This window comes from Hippocampus comes, unplaced genomic scaffold (assembly GCF_001891065.2).
Source record: "Hippocampus comes isolate QL1 unplaced genomic scaffold, H_comes_QL1_v1.1 scaffold217, whole genome shotgun sequence".
Taxonomy (NCBI): domain Eukaryota; kingdom Metazoa; phylum Chordata; class Actinopteri; order Syngnathiformes; family Syngnathidae; genus Hippocampus; species Hippocampus comes.
This window is the reverse complement of record NW_017805334.1, coordinates 210,878-219,174: the sequence shown is the minus strand read 5'-3', so window position 1 is coordinate 219,174 and position 8,297 is coordinate 210,878. Positions and strand designations below refer to the sequence as shown.

Sequence of the window (8,297 nt, the reverse complement as noted above, 5' to 3'; positions counted from 1 at the left end):
GCCCTCCCCCTCCTCTGCTAAATGACTCGGGGCCCCTCGGCTCGGCACAAAGACACGGCTGCTCGCAAAAACGGCGAGGGGCCCCTACCGGTTCCTATTCAGCCCCACAGAATGACATGATTGAAATCCCAGCCGGGGCTGTCCAAGTTTGGAGGAGTTAGGCCCACACCTGTCCTTTTAGCACGCCTGCCTCAGAAGAAGACAAGATAGAAGGCGGAAGGACTTGTGGGGGGGGTCAGAGGAATGCGTTGATGCATGACCGAGCCAGCTGTTACCGCAGATATTTTGTGCTTTTGTACCAAGAGCAGCACTTTCCCCGTCGATTTAAACAGAGGCGCATCACAGCATTCATGAAAACAAAACAAGCAAAAGCCACACTGAAAAGTAAAAATATCAGGGGAATAAAAATCATGAGTCTCCAAGAATAAAGTAATAATTTCAGGAAGTGAACATTCAAACGCAACGTTCTGAAAAACTTTTGCGCCGTCAGATGGAAATTGTTAAATCAGTGTTTCTGAAGAGGAACCTGAAGGCATCTTAAACGGTCCTCATCTTAATGCAGGTGTACATTCGTGTTCAGAATCCTACAGATGCACTCTACAAAAACGACTTTTTTTTTTTTGTCCTAGACAAATGTGACTTTTTTTCCTTTTAATTTATCCCATGCACACACTCGCAACAATGAATGATAATGTCATTATTCCATGAAAATGCCATTAATCCATTCTAGCCCCCCCCCCCCCTAAAAAAATGCTTTTATGGCTTTATTTTTTATGCGGACACCTATGACACTAACTTTATGATACCGTTTATAAAACATATCGTAATAACATAATTAAATAGAATGAAGGAGACGTTCACAAATACTGTTAAGTGACTCAGTAAAAAGCAGCAATGGGCCCTTTTTTCACAGAGGATAAAGAATATATGCGTGTGAGTAATGCTATATTGTCTTTCAATATATATTGCTGTTGTATTGTGATCTTGTTGTAACAGACTTGCAAATGCTATTCGTTAGCCCATCCGTGGTGTTTTGCATTGTGTCTTTGCAGTGAGACATCACAAGGTAAAGTTGTGTCATTCGTGAACAACGTTGTTTCAAATGTAGAGTAAAAGCACTCCTTTGTTTTTAAGCTCAGCAAAAAGTCAACGGTTCCATGGATTTCGTGCTCCATGTGATGAACTGCAATACAAAAAAGTCTTCCAAGGAGATTGCTCCATTCCCCCCCGCCCCCAACGCCCCTACTCCTGTTAACATGAGAAGAATCTTCAAAGACGATCCAAATGACACTCCTCTCTGACCCCATCACGATCACCGCACTGGGACTGATATGGATTGGTTAGTCGCGATCGGTCTCGAAGCGTTCTCGCAGGATCAAGGCCAATCGATATTTATTGCTCGCAGGGAAACCGGTCACACAAAGGAACCAAGAGAAGTGGCGGACTCCCGATGTTCATTTAATTGAGCCGTGACGGCAATCAAATTGCTCGTAAGTGTCCGTTAAATGAAGACACGGAGTGATGTGAGTGGCAGCCATCACGCACAATATTTAATAACAAGAGAAGGAGGTTGTCACTCGATTGCGACGAAATGGGGTTGATGGACCGGCTTTATTAATCCACAAAAAGATGGTGGCAGCCAATGAAGACGCGCGTTGGTCAGCTCCTTCTTGCCCTCCGCAAGATGATTGTCATCTGCTGGTTGTTAGCCGTTGATCGACGGCAAACTTGGAAGAAGGAATGTGGCTGCTTCATCTGAGATTGACGCAACACAATTCGATTTTAATATCTCGAATGTTCATATCTCAATTTCGATATGATAAAGATATATCACCCAGACCTAGTACTTGGTATCGGCGAATACTCAAACGGTGGTATCGGTGCAGTTCTCGTTTAGTGTAGCAGTTAGGGTTGCCCAAAAAAATAGGGTTGACCGGTGGTGGATTATTTTGGCATAAGAAAAAAAAAAAAAGCTGAATGGGGAGCAAACAGATAAAGGGTCGGGTGGGGGGGCTGGGCTGGGTGGAGTGGGGTGGGGGGGGGGCAGCTGGACCAACAAAATCACAGCGGCAGACAGAAAAATTAATGAATATGTAAATGATGTATACTGTCCGATTTTGCCGCCTGCCTGCCAGCGCGCGTGCGCCTTTTGTATACATGCATGCAAATTTGCTTGTCTTCTGTTCTTTTTCAGGATGTCTGACCCCAGGGTCGCCTATGATCTCCAACATCCCCTCACCCCCCCGTATCCTGGACAGCTGTCAGCAAAGACCTGGACGCGCAAAGACCCATCTGTCACCTTCCTTCAAAGGTCAGCCGTATGTTTCTGTGTGTGTGTGTGTGTGTGTGTGTGTGTGCGTGTGTGTGTGTATATGAACGAGTGGCAAGCTTCTTTTCACATGGCTAATCTCCGCTGTTGTTCTCTCTCTCTCTCTCTCGCGCTCCCCGGCATACTTGCGAGGGTCACTGTTACTGTGCACTCGCAAGGCCAACCTCATTTGTTTTCCCAATGTGCTCCTCAGCTGAATTGATGTCGCTTATTTGCTGATTCTATTGGCTTTTCAATAGCGCGGGCTTTGTGGTCCTTAAAAAAAAAATGGGCGTTTGCATCCTGTGTCTTTGATCGCGCTAATTAGATCCCTGGCATTTCAAAGCCACACTATTTTTGGTTTGTTGTGAATCAATTATTCATGGGGCTACTTGAGGAGCAAGATAGCTTATTTGAAGTTTTCGTGACAGTACTAATATTAATAAAGAGACACAGAGGGCTTTGCATTTGTGTTGGAGTGGCGCAACATGTTGAAGATCATTTGCTTTTTATCCTGGACAGAGCAAAATTAGCCAGATTGAGCTACAAAAAAAAAAAAAAGATTTGAATCCCCCTGTTGGTCACCTTAAACATTACCACAGTGTCCTCAATCAGAATGTGTATGTGTCAATCTGGTCAAAAGAGATGAATTGAGATTGTTTGAGTGCAATTGTTTGGAGAACACTATAGTGTCGTCAATGTTAAACGCTAAGGATTAAGACCAAACTAATTAATTAAGGGATAGACCATTTATATTCCCCTGAATCTTAATCTCATTTAAACCTCGTAGGGTATATCAGACGGCCATTTTGACTACCAATATAGCACGGGATGGGTAGAAACAAAGGAGGGCATAGAGAGGAGATTTAGACTTTCGTGTTATGTAAATGGTTTACTGGGGGAACAAAGACGTTCTTCTGAGAATAAAGAGGTTCCTACGTAACCTAGAAATGTGGCCTTCATTTAAAAGTGGCACAAAATAAGGGCGCACAGTGGTGGGACGCAAGCCTCTTTGTTTTTTTTTAATGCATAATCATGACAGCGCAACTCCAAGTCAATCACAGGTCTGGGAGAACAATCGGTCCAGTTAAGAAAGCAATCGGGAATCCAATTTACTGGCTGTTCAGAAAAAAGGGATTGGCATTAAGTGGAAAGAAAAGGCAAGACAAGAAGACAACAGAATGATTTGGCAGATGATGACTACAGACCACTTCTGTCGACTCATTCTCTCCGCAGGATTTGTACCTAGACAAATTACGCATAAAACCAAGATAAATTAAATTGTATTTTTTTTTTAAAAACACACCTAGCTGCTTTAAATAAGTTTCTTGAGCTTCATGCTAACAAAATGTAACAAAATGCGAAATGGGATAGTAACAGTATGTACATAATTATTTTTTTCTGGCATTTATTTATGCCTTGATGACTAATCGAGCGATGGCTTCAATTAGCGGAGGAGCGGCTATTTGAGGAAACGCAGCATTATTACAGTAAGTGATAAAAACCCGATGTAATTTGATGTTGTTTCAAAAACATACCGAACTTTTCACGACGCACTCCAAAGGCAACCCCCCTTGCCCCTCCCCAACATAAATTAAACAAGGCTTCATCTGTCAATGCAATAATCTCAACTGTACCTTCGTTTTGAATGCACACCCCCAACCCCTCCCACCACAGAAACGGCACACATGCAATTTATTTACAGGAAGTGTGTTTTTTTTTTTAAATAGAAGGATGTTCTATAATTAAAGATGGATGGAGGGAACTCGAGGGGAGGGTTGTCAGAAGCAAAGAAAGGAAAAGGAGTGGGAAGGAGAGAGAGGCACAAAGAGGCTTTTGAGAGTTGCTGTGGGTGGTTTGCAAAATGCTGCTGGAGGCTTTGAGGTTATTGCAATGCATAGTGTGTGCGTGTGTGTGTGTGTGTGTGTGTGTGTGTGTGTAGCAGAGGGTATACCGTATGCTTGAGTGGCATCGTCTCGTCTTCCTGCGTCATTCGTTTGATTGGATTGCAGATTGGCGAAGCAAGAAAAATACCAGGTTCTTGCTTCTTCCCTTCATTCCGTTCCAATCAGTTAAACCCACTCGGTGATCCTTTCACTGGCCTATAACTATTACGCCTAGACCCATTTTCTGAAAACAGTCACATATCGCAAATCGATACACACATGAGAGTCTCGGTCCGAAAATGATGGTGTCTAACGTAACATAAGTCGTGTCTTGACTCTCTCCCAAAACGTGATTATCCACCAATACGACACGATTCGACAAAAGCGTTCACATCTAATTGATGACTGAAACGCGGCGGGTCAGACACTACATAGTACTCTTCACTGTAAAAATCTCGACGCAAGAAGCAGAGTTGAATTCTGAGAAAAAAAAAAAAAGCAAAAGCAGACATCAAGCGAAGCCCGCGCACGTCACCGAGTCTCACTACTTGACCTTTAAACATCCTGCTTCCTCTGCCACAGTGTGGTTAAGCTACCTCGAAATCAGAGCACATTTATGCCACCGTACTCATATGGAATATGTCTTCGGAAAAAGAAAAGGGCAGCAGATGATAGATTGGAAGGGCACTATTTTTGGACGGACACAATTCGAACGCGCTCTTAACCGATGGGGGGGGATTGTGAAAAGCTCTTACTGCTCTCGTACGCTAGCTAGCGTTTGACAAAAAATACAGTCTGAGGGTGTTATATAATCGCAGTTTAGAGGAAAGAGCAGTCCACATGAAGAGGATGTAGGCTGAAATAGGTACGAGAGCATCGCAACCTCTCTGACTTAATCCACACAAAAATATATATTGTAAGTCAATGTAATCCGACCTTGGATTTGGAACAAATGTAATCTATGATTCAGATTCGGGGCCAACTGCTGCCTGTTGACTTTGACAAAATATTTGTGTTATGTGTGCCCACGATGACGTACTATAATACAAGAGAGAGCACAATACAGTCAAGACGTTTGATTGAATCATCCGTCACCTGCATCTTAATTCCGACAAAGTGCCTTTGTGTTTGACAAAAAAAAGAAAAAAAAGAAAAACGGTGTGTATTCAGACATTTAATGTCGCAGAATTCCCTTCTACGTAATAATACCCCTCAGTCATTAACTACGGATACAGCATTCGGAAAAGATCGACTTTAAATACGTACGATATGCTGTCATGGAAAGAAATGAACACTCGAGATTAAAAAAAAAAAAAAAACATGAGGTGGAAGTCGAGCCGAAACACTGCCGAAAAAAAAACACGTAAACCACAACGCTGTGTTATTTGCTCAATGTTCCTGATAAAAGTCGAAAACATCCTGTTGGTTGTTTCTGATGCGTCACTCAAGCAGCATCTTCTGTTTCCTGTTGATGCAGAGATTAGCAATCAACCTGTGAGAGACTCTATAAGCGGTTATTTTTGTTGGGCAATATTGCACAATTATTTTAAGTAAGTACCCATTATTTCAACTAAAGACCAGAATTTAATTCATGTAAATAATCATAATGACTATGGTGCCATGGTAATATTTTTTGTCATAATGCAATGGTACCTGGACTTAAAAGCGACCCGACTTGTTTAATGTAGGAGCCGTAACTTCGCATCATTTCCATAATAAATATACTGTACCGTATTTTCCGCACTATAAGGCGCTTAGACAATAGTGACTGCGGTTGCATCATGCATCCACTAGACGGAGCTACTCTAAAGGGAATACAATACAATGTAATACAGCTTTATTTATATAGAGCTGCTGTAACAAAACGCTTTACAGAACATTTCAAATACTACGTCCAAGAAATCAGAATATTGATCCCTCTATAAGGTGCATCGGGTTATAAGGCGCACCGTCGGCTTTTGAGAAAATGGAATGCTTTTAGCGAATAATAGGGTCATTGTATGCTTGTCTTTTAGACCAAATTCTGGTGGATTCATTTTGGCTACTAACTTGTTTCCACACCTGTCACTTGTATAATAGCGGCCTTTATTCCCTTGTCAATAATACGGCAGTGTGAAGTACTGAGACTGATTCGCCAGCCTGTTTGTCACGATGTGAATCCCTTGCCTGCTGTGCATCTTACACCAAAATAGAATGCCGCACAAGTAGAACACGGACACAGGATAGAAATAGATTAAATAGAAGTAGATTAAAGGAGAAAAAAAGAGGCAAAATTGACACTCAAATCCACAATGAAAAGTGCTTGGAGGCGCATCAGTAATTACATCACACGCGGGAACGACCCGGATTAAAGCTGTAAATGCATTTGGGCGAAGCAAGCACAGAATAAATAACGCAGCTGCCGAATAACTTCAAGGCCTGTCTAATAATCCCGCCAACCAAAACTCGGGTTCATTCTCCAGTGTGTGTGCACGCGCGTGTCGTCAGTTAAGATCTCTCTCCAGATCCACACTGTCTGTCTGTCTGTCATCAGTGCATCCCACTGCGGGGTCAAATATGCACTTAAGGTTTGCTCTACTGGGCTTTCCATTTTACAACATGCATTAGTGCTCTCTCTCTCTATAAACTCTTTGGTCTCTCGTTAACGGGCTATACGTGTTGCCCCAAAAGTCTAATCACATAGCACATGTATAAAGTAATCCGTTTTTTTTTTTTTTTAATAGGAGTCATGAGAGCTATCAGGAAATTGTGAGCAAAACATTGAATTGGCATTTGTTATGATCAGCTCTATACTGGAACCAGGTGAAAGAATCACTGTGTAGCAAAATGCAGTGACTCATGCATCAGACTTAATATGAGTTTAAGAGTCGATGGGATCTATTTACCAGATGTATTCGTGTTTGAGGCCTTCCGGAATATCACCCAAAGTAACTTGGAATGATGCTGACGATGATGAGGACATTTTGTTAATCTGAAAGACATGAATGGGGGGAGGAGGGGCTCTAAATCCTCACTTTTAATTTATTTTCTCCTTTGTGACCACAATGTTTCAGTCTGAAAATGTTGTGGTAGCTCATGGTTTCCTCTATAATTGGGCTATGCTGACATCTAGTGGAATAAACGATGCCAACAAGTTGTCAAGGCCATTTTTAATGAAAATCCTATCAAGGCAGCAATCAAAAATGAACGTCCAGTGATTCGAAGGTGACTGTATATTTCACATCGAAATCTGTAACAAGCTATTAAACTAACTCCCCTCATTCCTATGCTAAAATCGGCTTATTGAGGGAAGTAGATAGCCAAGTAAATTTGTGGCATATGACTATGTGTATTAATATGCAGTGACAGAGCCAAAAAAGTATCACCCACAGACGGGATACAACATGAGTCACTGAACTCACAAAAAGTTTTCTCCTCAACTGTAAATAGTCTACAGGTTCAATTTTTGTACCTACATTTTTCGACTGTTCTTGTTTATCGTGTGACTCTTGATTGTTCCGTTTCCTGTTAGCTTTAATATTTTACAGCCCCAAATCCTCTCTCTGTTTTATGCCACTTGCACGGTCCTAACGTCACGGGAAGTGTTTCCTAAGTATAGATCAGCACATGACTCATGAGGGTTCCCCAGACAGATGAGAAAGTTCCTGGAAGTCAGATGATACTGCAACTATGCAAAAAAACTGAAACAGTCACGTTTGGATTTACATGCAAAGTCATACAGTGGGTTTGGTGGAAGAGAGGTGGTAAACGCACACACCAGGGTTATATCCAGACAGATGTTCACCATTACAAGTACGGTGGTGCCTTGAGTGACCTTACATATGATTATTATTTTATTTTATTTTATTTATTTATTTATTTATTTATTTTTGCTAGCTTGAAAGCAGAGTTAATTCAACTCAAGTGGCAATAAATAAGCAGCTTGAAGAGTATGGTTACTGTCAAACTCAACAGAAAACAAAAGAACGTACATGTTGTGTGTTCAAGATGACTATATAGCCTCTGCTAGCTTAATTCTAACATAAAATGGGAAACACCATAGGCACATGTGCTAACAATTAGCTTCAATATGGCAGTGTTGTTAATCTTGAAACGATGGATAT

The 8,297-nt window shown here is 41.6% G+C and overlaps 1 protein-coding gene across 1 annotated transcript in view; it reads left to right on the top strand.

Annotated features, from left to right (window-relative positions):
• The window catches only part of eif2b3 (eukaryotic translation initiation factor 2B, subunit 3 gamma), a 58,669-nt gene that overhangs the window by 15,598 nt on the left and 34,774 nt on the right, over positions 1-8,297 (top strand). Inside the window, exon 2 of the mRNA XM_019871657.1 lies at positions 2,195-2,311. The gene's annotated coding sequence lies outside the window, so the exon portion shown is untranslated. The remainder of the gene's footprint in view (positions 1-2,194; positions 2,312-8,297) is intronic.